A 13266-nucleotide genomic window follows, 5' to 3' on the forward strand; every position below is an offset into this window, starting at 1 on the left:
CCAGCGCCAACGCCAAGTTCCAAAGGATAGGCCTGGAGATGGAGCCCAGTCTTGGGGTCCGGGGGAGGGGGGCAGTGCATGGGGGTGGGGTGGGGAATTCTGGGCTTGCAGGATTGTGTAAAACTGGTGGAAAAAACTTCTTCCTCTCCGGCTCCTGGCTTCAGCGTCCAAGACTGGGCTGGGTTCTCAGCAAACACCCCTCCTCCTGGCTGTTTCATGGATGGGCTCCGGAGTCCGGCAACCTGTGGGGGATCCCACCTGGGCCTTTTGTCTAGCTGTGCAACCTTGAATGAGTTTGACAACCTCTCTGAGCCTTAGAGCTCTCATCTGTACGAGGCTAATACTGCTTCTGTCTCCATCACCACCAGGTTCTTGTGAGGATGACATGAGATCTGCTGGCAGAGCCTCCCTGCTAGAAGGCAGGGTCCTATGAGAAAGGCCTCAGTTTACCTGGTTATCTCTGACCACCTCCCTGGTACCCAGGCTGGTGCTGAATGACAGGCTGAGAGCAGCCACTGATGGCAAAGCCCCCCGCCCCCCAGCTGCTGTCAGGAACCGTCACCAGGGGCCATACAATTGGTACCATGCCCTGTGGGTAGGGATGAGCCCATTTTACACATGGAGAAACTGAGGCTCAGTGAGGTAAATCTGCTCAGGGTCCCACAGAGAGTAGAGACAGATCATGGATTCCAACCCAGAGTTGTCTGGCTCCAAAGTCTGTGGAGACGTCCCTAAGGCCCCGAGTTATGGGCTGGAATTTCCCGGCAAGGATGCGTGGGGAGCCAGTGACAGCCCCTGGGCTCTGGCAGAGCGGTTCACAAGACACACTGCAGATGGTGAGGTGTCCAAGGGGGCGGTCATGCTCATCGTCATGGGACCACAGAATGAACCTGAGGTCTGAGCTGTTCCCTACACTTCAAGGGGAGCAGGGACCACCCAGGGATATGCAGCCCCTCCAGCTCAGGGGAGTCACAGTGGTCTGGTCTTAGCCAGGGTCCCTGGGTCTGGGGTCCTCCCACCAAGCCCGTGCCCAGGACAGGACAGTCATGGGAGCCCCTGCTGCTTGGTCCTTAGAGCTGGGTAGGGGAGAGGACAGAGCTGGACGGAAGGCTCTTCAGATCCCAGTGAGCCCTGGAAGGGGAGGAAGGGGCCTTCCCGGGCCTCCCTGGAGGGGAAAGAACCGGCCTCCATTTGGAACAAACTTCACCTCCCTGTGAACTCCCAAAGGCGGGAGGCCAAGCCGAGGTCAGAGAAAGTAGCAGGGCGACAGTGGGGCCATATGGCCCTCCCTGCTCTCTGCCTCGCATCCCCCCAAAACGGGTGTCTGCTCCTCGGCTCTCCTGACACCTCTCCCACCCATCAGATAAGAGATGAGCAGCCCAGGTGGGGCAGGAGCAGATGGGGCCCTGAGGGTGGGCTGAACCAAGAGAGGGGTTCCCTAAACACTGACCCAGCAGACAGCGAGGGACCCTGCCTTTCAGCCCAGCTCTGGACCCGGCTGAGTGGGGGCTTGAAACTGCTGTTCTCTTTATCACCCTCCATCTCTGTGGGGTTATTTGGTTAAGGATGATGAGGGGCCATCTCTGCTCACCTGGGTGTCCCCAGTCCCTAGCAGACCGCCTGGCACACAGTAGATGCTCATAAATACTCTTTAACTAGATGCTGTTTGGCCAGTGTGCATCTCCCCATAGACGGTGGGCTCCACTGGGGCAGGGACGTGTCTGTTTCACTCACCATTATATCCCCAAACTCAAGAGTCTCGCACATAGAAGGCTGCAGAGTCAGTAAGTAAATAAATGAATTTGCTGCAAAAGAAAAGAGAAAGCGAAAACAGCAGCCACAACAAAATCAAGAAAACTGACCTAGATTGGGGCAAGAGCCCCTCAGAATGAGGAGATTCTGAGGGCTTTCATTTCAAAGGAATTATGGCACATGCTTCAATGAGTCCAGTCCCTGGGGAACCATGACATCAGGAAAGCTGACTGAGCCCAAGACAAAATCAGCTGAATTACTCTGACTGGTAAACCTCCAGACCCACTTTGTTTCTGCCCACTTTGTTTCAGACAGTGCTGGGGGGAAAGGGGGCTCAAATGCCACCCAGAACACCTCTGGGGAAGGAACAGATGTCAAAACCCAGCAACTTTCCAATAGTCTAAATTTTGTGAACAAAGTAAAATGTCAGGAAACATGAGGTTAAGGAAGAATGGCTGCAACATATAAAGAGTTCATTAACATAAACAAGAAAAACATCGAGTCCAATATATGTGAGCAAAGCGCATGGAAATATCATTCACATACAAAGAAACCGGAGTCAAGTAGCTGGCATTCATTACCCTGTGGTAAGCGCTGCCTTAAGTTAAGCTTTACACTGTAAAAGAATACAGCAAGAGGGCTTCCCTGGTGGCGCAGTGGTTGAGAGTCCGCCTGCCGATTCAGGGGATGCGGGTTCGTGCCCCGGTCCAGGAAGATCCCACATGCCGCGGAGCGGCTGGGCCTGTGAGCCATGGCTGCTGAGCCTGTGCGTCCGGAGCCTGTGCTCCGCAACGGGAGAGGCCACAACAGTGAGAGGCCCGCGTACTGCAAAAAAAAAAAAAAAAAAGAATACAGCAAGAAAATCCAACCAACAAATGTGAAGTTTGGTGACGGTGACATGCTCCTAATTTTTTCTGTATTATCTATGAAATTCGGTAATCCTTTTGTTTGTCCCAAGAAGACTCAAGCATTCCTGTTTTAATTAAATCTCTTCAACCAAGCAGGTTTCTGCAGGATATAATTCTTGCATTCAGGTGTGAAAGTCTGGAAACTATATATTCACAGCCCTGACATCTGTGTCTGGGATAAAATTAACTTATTTCTGAGTTGTCTGGGTCCTGCAGGTCATGTAACTACAGGCACATCTTGTTTGGTTATGCTTTGCTTTACTGCACTTCTGCAGATACTGAGGTTTTTACAAATTGAAGGTTTGTGGCAACCCTGTGTCGTCAGGTGATGGTTAGCATTCTTACCAATAAAATGTTTTTATTTAGTTTTTTGTTCTGTTTTGTTTTTCATTGGAATATAGTTGATGTACAATGTTGTGTTACTTTCTGCTCTACAGCAAAGTGAATCAGTTATGTATATGTGTATCAACTCTTTTAGATTCTTTTCCCATATAGGTCATTACGGAGTACTGAGTAGAGAATAAAATGTTTTTAAGTTAAGGTGTGTACATTGTTTTTTTAGACATAGTGCTATTACACATGGTATAGACTACAGTATAGTATAAACCTAACTTTTATATCCACTGGGAAACCAAAAAATTCATGTGACTCACTTTCCTGTGATATTCACTTTATTTTGGTGGTCTGGAACTGAGCCCAAGATATCTCTGAGGTGTGCCTGTACTATTGTATATTCAAGTTACCTTTAAAAGACTCATTTAGGGAAGTTCTGAGAAATACTGGAAGTATGAAAATGGATTGTAAGCTCTTGGGGCAAAGACCATGCTTTGATTTGGGTACTTTGAAAGTGCGGCCTGTGCTCAAGTTCGCATAAATATGTAAATAAAAATAAAGTGAGTGGCTGAATTAGAAAAAAATAAAGATCACAATAATGCCATGAGGAGGTGGTATTATCCCGTTTATATCTGACAGCCTGGGGCTCTGAGGTTAGTCAATTAACTGGCCAAGCTCCCCTGCTCTGAACCACCGTGTTGGAAAGGTTTATCATCACTGATAATCCAAGAAGAGCAGATTTAAAAAAAAAAAAAGAAGAGCAGATTAAGGCAGCACCAAGAGGCTATATTTACTAAGTTAGCAAAAAAAGTGTTTTTAAGGCCACACCCAGCCTTGGCAAGCATACAGAGAAGTTCATATCTTTACTCTGCTGCGGGTGGCATTGCAAATTGGTGTCACCCTTTTGAAAAGCAGTGCGATGACACCCAGAAAAAATGCCACAAGACTATTTATGTTCTTGGTCTATGTAACCTCTATTGGAATTCTTCCCAAGGAAAAGGTTTTGAAGATGCAAAAGCCACAGCTGCTAAAATATTCATGGTTGCATTGTTGACAATGGCGAAAAATTGGACACGACTTATATGTCCATTAGAAAAAGAACTTACCAAAAATATGGGAGAGCCACATGAAGGAATAGTATAAAGCCATTAAAATGAACTTTAAAGTGAGAATTTCGAAGATTATGTGGAAATCCAAAAAACATCTATTAAAGTGCTAAGTAAAAATGGTAAATCGTAAACATAATTTAAAAAACTGTGGCGATATACAAATTTGTCTGTGCTGGGTCCTGAGGACCATTTGTAAGCAAGAAAATAGTACTTGTTAGGCAGTTGGTAAGTGCCCAATACATATACTTTTTCATCTTTTTCTTTCTTGTCACGACACCATCTTTTTAATAATACTAAATAAATATTTAAAACAATGAGCCCATGGATGGACCATCTGCTCTGGGAAGCCCCTGGCCCAGGAACTGTGGGAAAGGCAGGAAGCAGAAAGGTCATCAGGCCCCAGGGAAATCCCACTGTTTGGCGGGCCTGGCCTGAAAGGGAACCTGTTTCTTTGGGGGGCAGGATGCTGATGGCCACACTGCCCATTTTTAAATAGCCAGCTCTCTTTGAAGGATCACATGAGTGTTTGCCCGCATTCATTCATTCGTTCATTCACTGACTCATTTACGCATTCAACATAGCTGCACGGGGCACGTCCCCTGGGACAGATCCAGCTGTCACGGACGGGGCCGTCAAGGGAAGGCAGCCCTGATGTAGGGAGATGTCTACTGAGACCTAAATGCCTTTTAACATTATTTTAGGACTTCCCTGGTGGTGCAGTGGTTAAGAATCCGCCTGCCAATGCAGGAGACACGGGTTTGAGCCCTGGTCCGGGAAGGTCCCACATGCCGCGGAGCCACTAAGCCCGTGCGCCACAACTACTGAGCCCACGTACCACGACTACTGAAGCCTGTGTGCCTGGAGCCCGTGTTCCGCAACAAGAGAAGCCACTGCAATGAGAAGCCTGCGCACCGCAACGAAGAGTAGCCCCCGCTCGCCGCAGCGACTAGAGAAAACCTGTGCGCAGCAACGAAGAGCTAACGCAGCCAAAAATAAATAAACTAATTAATTAAAAACCCCATTATTTTAATTTTTAAAAAGAATGAATATGGAAACATAGGAAACATTAGGAGACAAAAGTAGGATTCCCTGAAATGGGTGTGTGTGGGGGGTCTCTTTGTAGGATAGACACATTTTCATCCTTTTCACCCTGGGTCCAGTTATCTGGCCCAAGTCCCGTGGCCCTGGTCTAGGATTATGGGGTGATGTCCATGGGGTCCACCCCCAGCAGTTCCCTGTCCACAAGCTGCCAGGCTCCCAATCCATCCCAGAAGGATCAGGTAGGAAGGAATGACTCTATCCCAGAGCAGGGCCCCTCTCTTAGGACTGCAACTCAAGGGGACCAGCTTCTCTACGTGACTGGGACCGAAACTGGATATATCTGCTTAATGGGAAAGATGGTTCTGGGTCCAGCAGTGGAGCAGGCAGCGTCTCCGGAGAGATGCCCTTCCTACAGACGTCTCCGGCCTTCAGCCCTGAATGCTTGCCCAGTGGGGAGACGAAGCTTACAGGCAGCAGGGACCAAAGCACTCAGGTCTCCATTTCCTCCATGGGGCGTGGGCAGCATTCAACCGTCTGTGGCGGCAAGAAGGAGGGCCAAGTGCTCGAGCTTTCCCACTGAGCCGCAAGTTCACCTCTTTCCCTCCACCCGCTCCCGGAGGATGCTTCCTTCCCAGGCAGCTGTATGCTTAGACTCTTCCTCAGTCTTTGGGAAGGTGAGTGTTGAGTTCCCATTTTACAGTGACCTAAACCGAGGCTTTGGGGACCGGCCGCTCTGCCGTGGGTAGGACCACACAGTGGGCCTGTCGGCAAGACAGGCCCAGGGAGGATAATCCACCAGGAGGGCCAAGGGCAAGTGTAAGGTTATGGCCTTGGCCTGGGCTCTGACGCTGTCCCTCGGCCCTGTGCTGCGGGCGCCCAGCTCTCCACCTCACCCCACGCTGCCCCCTTTACGAGGTGGTCCCCTCCTTATATCATTCTGACCTCAGCTCAGATGTCACCTCTTCCTTCAGGCCGTCCTGACCAGCCCAGTCAGTCTGATATTTGCCCAGTGGTTGGTCTGTGTACCTGCCTGTCTGTCCATCCACCTGCGGCCATCTCTCTGTCTGTCTCACCTGCCAGCCGCTCCCACACTAGCTCTGCCCCGCGATGGTGGGCCCCCCGCCTGGCTCACTCTCTCTGTGTCCCCGGCGCCAGGCCCAGTGCCCAGCACTCAGCAGGCATTCAGTCCCGACATGCCACGGACAGAGTGAACAGCAGGCCACTTCCAGAGCCACGTCCCGACTGGGTGGCCTGCCCTTCACCTCCTGGCCCCGCGCCCCCGTGCTGTCGGGCCGTGAATTTCCTCTGGGCACCATCTGTGTGTCCAGGCTGGGCAGCCACCGGTGAATGGGACAGTGGGAGGAGATGGCTGGGTGACTGGGCCTTGGGCTGCCCACCCCCAGCTCTTCTGAAGACCCCTTTCCTGTGATCTTGCCGGGGGTCCGCCCGACCGCCGTGCCCTCCTCTGCACACGCTTTGCAGCCTGATAGCCTGAGGCCGTTTCTCTCCTCAGGCCTGGCTCCGAAAAGGCTCCGGTGAATGGCTGTTGCTTGGGGGGGACCCCTCAAGCCCACTTTGCCGGAGGGAGGGCCTCTCCCTTTGCTCCCTGAAGATGGAGCTGGTCTCCCGAGGGGCAGCTCAGGCTGGAAACAAGCAAAGAGAAGGCGGGCTGGGTAGAGGGTCCCTAAACCTCCAGGTAAGACAGCCGCCCGCTCTCCCAGAACCACACGCCCCCTGCCTTGGTGAGGACGCTGGGCAAGGGGAGGAGAAGGTGGGTGGTCTCCTTCCTGCCCAAGTCTGACCTTCAGGCTGGTGGGAGCCCTGGGGTTTCTAAATGGATCTCGGCAGCGCCTCAAAGGGCCTGCGGCCCGGAGCCTGTCCTGGGCTTTCTCCCTCCTCACCCTCTCACCTGGGGTGGCAGTAGTGGTGGCTGGGGAAGAGGCAGGTGACAACCCCCCCGCCCCCCCGAGAGGTGACAGCCTCAGGGCGGGAGCTGCCGCCACCTGAGAGTGGGCGAGGAGCAGGTTAGCTGGGTGAAAAGTTCACCGTGAGGGGAGCTGTCTGTTTCCCTCGCTTAATTTATCCACTATTTGGCTAACCTTGCGCTGAACCCAGGCCCCGAGACCCCTCTCCTCTCTCCCCCGCCTCTCCACTGGGCTTCCGAGCCCCGCCACCAGACCTCCCGCCCCGCGCCCAGAGGCGGGGGCCACGCTGGCCTTGAAGAGGCCTCGGGCCCTCGGGGCGCCCCGGGGGAGAGGCTGGCGGCCCGGCCAGGTGGTTATTTATGACCTGAACCTTCCCATCCTTAGTAACCAAAATAAAGTCCGGTTGCTGGCAAGGTCCAGGCCCCCAAACGCCAGACATGGGTTGAGGGAGGGCTCAGAAGACACCCCAGCCCTCCCGCCTCCTCCAAACACACAACTGCTCCGGAGACAGTGACCTTTCCTTGGGGGGCCATCTGTCATCCTGGCCAGGGGCAGAAGCCGGATGCATGGACCAGACGGTCGCAGAGGGGAGGCCAGCCTCCTTCTCTGGCCCGGGGATGGCCCCTGGTCCCAGCCTTCCGCCTGTCCTGGCCATCCTGTAGACCCTCCCTCATCCCAGCCTCCTTCTTCTGTGGGGTGGGGATGTGAGGGGGAGGAAATAAAGAGGGAGAAAGGTGCAGCGGCGAGGAAAGGCCAGGAAGGGAGTGGGGAGGGGACAGGGCAGCCATCACGGCAGTGACAGCCACCCCCGGTGCTGCACAAGGGTGATCTCTTGAAATCCACGTGGCAGCCTCACTCGTGGCTGAGAAGATGGGGCTGGGCTGGGTTCCAAGTGGTTCACGACAGAGCGAGGATTCCAGCATGGGTCGCTCTGACCCCAAGGCCGGGCTCTCAGCCACCGTACTCTCCCGTTCTTACTTTTCATACTTTCATTAAAATCCCTTTTTAGCAACTATAAAAGTAACACGTGTCACAGCAGCGGGTGGAAACACAAAGATGCATAAAGAATGAATTGTCCCATCGTCTCCCACTCCTCTCTCCCCACATCTCAGGGGTCTGTCCTCTGCTTTCTCCGCAGCACGTACAGGCGCACACAGGTATTCTAGGCACAGGCGCACGTGGACGCGTGGGATGTGAGCGGACGGGGAGCCTCTGTTCTGTGCGATGACTGCGGCATCCCACGTCCGCACCACTCTGCAGCTATCGTGCTAACAGTTCAGTGTGCGGGCAGCCCCCAGCCTGTCCATCCCGTCTCCAGTGATGCCTCAGATGGCCCACTTCTCTACACCTGCCCCGTCCTGCTCTGGTTCACCTCCAGCTCTCAGCCCAATTACTGAACCGCTCCCCGCTTCTGCCCACGTCCCCCCCACAGTGAGTTTTCTCTGGGTCCAGAATGATCTTTCTAAAATTCAAGTCTGCTCACGGCGGTGCCCCGCTTTAACGCCTTCTCCCTCGGGAGAAGTTCCCAGATCTTTACCGTGGCCCATCGTGTCCTCTCTGATTTGGCTTCCCTGACTCTCCGGAGCCCTCGTGGCCCCTCGCCCGTGCACCCCTCACTCCAGCCGCTGCTCATTCCCCTCAGCTCTTCCTCAGCTGCATCTTCCCTCTCCACTCCTCCTGTGGGAGCCTCGCCTGGGTCTCAGCTTACGTGTCAGCTCTCTGGATGCCATCCCCTCCCTGTCTAACACGTCATGACTCGAGCCAGGCTCCTCTCCCCGATGGGTCTGAAAGCTCAGTGAGGACAAGTTGTGTCTGTTAAGTTCACTGCCACCCGCCAGTGGCTGACCCAGGGCGGCCTTTCAGAGCTATTTGTTGGTAGCTGAGTGACAGCAAATGAACAGGGGCAAACCATGCACCCATTCTAACGTTTCCTGAATCCCTTTATCCCAGAACCACCGTACCCCGGCTCTCAGAGAGCACTACTGGCCCCAAATGGCCTCTTGCTGCTGCTGGACAGGGGCTCCTGCCACCACGCGGGGGCAAAACATTTGTAAGCAGCCTCAGCCTCCCTCTCCTGGGGTGGAGAGTGACAGTGCCAGGCAGAGGCAGGGCGGGACGGCGTCAACCCCAGAGATCTCCCTTCCAGACCTCAGGCAGCCCCACGAAGGACTGCCAGACAGGACTGGTCACCTGCCAAGCAACGAGCCAGCCAAAGGCCCACCGGGCCACCCGCTGATTGCAAGTCAGAGGGGCCAGCAGTCAGGCGCGGGGCCGCCAACGGCCTGTCACCACACGGGCCAACTGTCCGTCAGGAGAGGCCCAAGTCCCACCCTGGGAGCTCAGGACTGCCCATCAGAGCATGGCCAACTGCCACTCCAAAAGGCCCAGGGGCAAGTCAGAGAGTCCACCGATGGTCATTCTGGTGACAGTTGTTTTTGCTACCCAGTATCCTTTCTTGCTTCTCCTGGCCAGGGCGTCCCATTGGACCTTTGGGGAACCACCCGTCTCCAATTCTCAGCCCATGTGTTTCAAAGGGCTAGATTCCCTCACTGGCTGCAAAGATCAATCACATGACTCAGGACTGGCCAATCAGAGCATTGCATTCCTCTTGCCACTGTGATTGGTTCATGTGACTCAAATCAAGCCAAGCAGAACCAATCAGAGCTAACTCTGGATGACTAGAAAGACACAGTCTCTCTTTTTTCCTTCTGCCTTTGAACGTGGGATGGTGTGAGGCTGCCGCTGAGGAGCCAGCTTATCATCACTAGGACAAGATGTCTGAGAATGAAGCCAGCCGAGAGGATGTGGAATTGGAGGACAGAGAAACTGGTTCCTGAACCAGGTCCTGGAAACACTGCTTGCACCCCTGGATCCAGCCATACCTGAAACTGATTATCATTTGGCTTTCCACTTATTTGAACCAGTAAATTCTCCCTTTTACCTAAGCAAGGATCATTGTGGGTGGGACCAATAGTCATGCAGGGATTCTGCCGGTATTCCACGCTGGTCAGGGTACCAGCCCTTGTCTGAAGCTCAGGGCAGTTCTAGGGCAACTCCTGGCTGAAAGCCACAGACACACGGGCTCCATGTTTGTTTTCCCTGCTCCTGGCTGCTGAGGCGTGCGCATGCGACGTTGACTCCCCCAGACAGATGTTCCCCCAGGCTTTGACCCAAGCAAGTGATGCGGAGAAGTAGGGTGGGGTATTTCTCTTCAGCGGCTGCAGCAGCAGGGACTCTCCGGGCCAGCAGGGTGGCCCAGGGTCCAGACCTTCCTGTGGCAGGATCTGGGGGCTGCGGGCCATTTGTATCCCTTGGCAGCTGCCCAGTTTTCAAGCCCAGTTTTTGGTCTGCCGGGCCACTCTGAGCTCCCAACAGCCTCTCTAGAAATTCTGCAGGTAGAGTCCACGTCCGTTGCTGAAGCCACCGATCCCTTGTGCTCTCGGGGAGGGGCTGGGGACTGGGGTAAACATGGAGGGGAGAGGCTCTGAGTTCGTAGACTCCAGCCCGGTTCACCACTGTTCATGCCCAGAGCTGACACTTCGTGAACAGTTAGTGTCCCTCAAAGCACCTGGCAGAGTGCTGGGAACATTTTACGAGCTCAGAAATTGGTGAAGGGGAGCAGTTTGCTCATGGGCGCCAGTTTTGTGCCTTGGGGACTAGAGAGCGTGTGTCTGAGGAAGGGCTGGGGCACTGAAGCAGTGGACACTCCCTCCCTCCCAGGCCCATGGTCAAAGAGGGCAGGGCTGACCCCAGCGAGCTCTGCAAGGAAACCCACCTTGAACATGTCTGATCACCAGAGGGCCTCAGCTGCCCGCCTAGGCTGGTCCGGCTGGGCCCACCTGCAACCCGGGGGCAAGCAGCTGGGCCAAGAGGTGTTGGAATCTGGCAGCGACATGGATGTGGATCGGCCAGGAAGAGTCCCGGCGGCCTGGCTGCATAGCGATGAATAATGGCAAGTATTGTACTCCACTCTCTTTACACACAGCCATCCCTTGGTATCCACGGGGGGCGGTTCCAGGACCTCCAGTGGATACCAAATTCTTGATGCTCAAGTCTCATGTATGAAATGCTGTAGTATTTGCATAAAACCTACGCACGTCCTCCGTCCTCCTGTATGCTTTAAATCATCTCTAGATTACTTATAATACCTGATACAATGCAAGTGCTATGTAAATAGTTGTAAATATAATGTAAATACTATGTAAATGGTTGCTGGGCCAGCAAATCCAAGTTTTGCTTTTTGGAACTTTCTGGAATTTAAAAAAAATATTTTTGATCCATGGTTGGTTGACTCAGCGGATTTGGAACCCATGGGTATGGAGGGCCAACTGGTCTAGGCTTCTTATTCAAGAAGCTGTGAAACCCAGGGGTTAAGCAAAGGGCTTTGCAGCTAGACTCTGGGGTTCAAATCCCAGCTCTGCCACTTACTAGCAGTGTCATAAGCCTCAGGTGGATGGATGACTGCATCTCTCTCTGCCTCCATTTCCTGTATTGAAAGGTTTTAATTATTAAATATATATGAAGCACTGAGGGTCTATTATGTACCAGGCACAATTAACTTATTACTTTTATTATAAAATATATATAACATAATATAAATGTATTAATTTACTTGGTACTTAATTATAATTTACTTGGTATTTATTAATACCAAGCACACATGCATTAATTATTATGTGTTTTACTCCCTTGATTTTCACAAACAACTCAATAGAGGACAGGGCTATAGGTCCCATCCTACAGATGAGGAAACTGAAGTTCAGGGAGGTTAAGTTACCTGCTCAAGGTCTTGGAATCTCAGCCCGAGGAGCTGAGATCCAAAGTCCAGCCTCTCCCCTTCACTGCATGCTCCATGGCTCTGGCTCCCCCAGGCCGGCAGCTGGCCCTCAGTCAGTGGGGACCCAACAAGGCTGAGAAGGCGAGAGCCAGGCCAAATCCCCAGCGAGAAGCCCACTGCTATGGGGAATACCTCGTGGCATTTGGGGGATGCTCTGCCTTGTCTCACTCTGCACAGGTCAGGGCTGTGGACATTAATGAGGCCAAGGCCAGCCCCGGGCCCTGGCTGTGCTCAAGGTCCCCAGTGTGACCTCCCCAAGCAGGATCCAGTTACATGGAAGCAGCAGCAAGGAACAAACACAGTTTGTGCTTCCTCTGAGTGCTTATTTCCTTTGTCTTGTGAACATTGAAAAATGAAAAGAATGATCGGGATTTGTTTGGGGGGTGGGGGGTGACAGGACGGGTAGGCAGGCCAGAAAATTCTGCAGCATTGGCTTGACTCACCAAGAGGACAGCATGAGGAAGTTTTCAAACTGAGTCCAAAGAAAGAGAAAGTCAAGTGATGGCCTGGCTGGCCCAAGGGGTCTGAGGCCTCCTGGATCACTGGCTTCTGCTTGGGGGTCAAGGGCCCACCCGTGGGGGCAGAGGCTTCACTCCCGGGTCCTGCCACTGGCCTCTCTGTGGTCAGACCACCGAACTCCTCCGCTCCTGTGTCAGTAACTCCGGCTCCCACTGCTCCGGGCTGTGATGCAAAAGAAACGAAGAAAATGTGTGCAGACCAGAGGTTTTCTGCTGCGGGTGAATTAGCTCCTTGGGGACATTTGCAGAAATGTTTTTGGTTGTCCCAACTAGGAAGGGAAGGTGCTACTGGCATCGAGTGAGTAGAGACCAGGGATGCCCCAAACTTCCACAGTGCACAGGACGGCCCCTGACAGAGTGCCACCGGGAGACATGCTGGGGTGGTGCCTGAACACGTGACCATCAACGTTGGCTTTATTATTCGGGGGCCCGTGTGGGTGTATACATACAGGAAGGTGGTTGTGACGTTGACTGTCTCTGACAAAGGTTCCGCCCCTCTTCACTCAGACAGCAAATATTTACCGAGTGTCGCCTGCACCTTGAACTCTCCTAGGTCCTGAGAGAAGGTGGACCTGCCCTTGGGCTCCTGGAGTGGCTGTTGAGAGGGGAAGAGACAGCCAGACAGACCAAGAGAGCAAGCCAATAGTAAAGACCCGATATGCCGGGGAAACGACTGTGGTAGACGCGTACGACGGGAGATTTTTTTAGCCACGCGAAGGAACAAAGTCCTGCCACGTGCTACAGCTTGGAGGATGAACCCTGGAAACATTATGCTAAGTGGAAGAAGCCGGACACAAAAGACCACATCCTGCGTTTATGCTCCAAAATCTGTTTGTGGCAACA

The sequence above is a fragment of the Phocoena sinus genome, chromosome 1 (genome assembly GCF_008692025.1).
Source record: "Phocoena sinus isolate mPhoSin1 chromosome 1, mPhoSin1.pri, whole genome shotgun sequence".
Lineage (NCBI taxonomy): Eukaryota > Metazoa > Chordata > Mammalia > Artiodactyla > Phocoenidae > Phocoena > Phocoena sinus.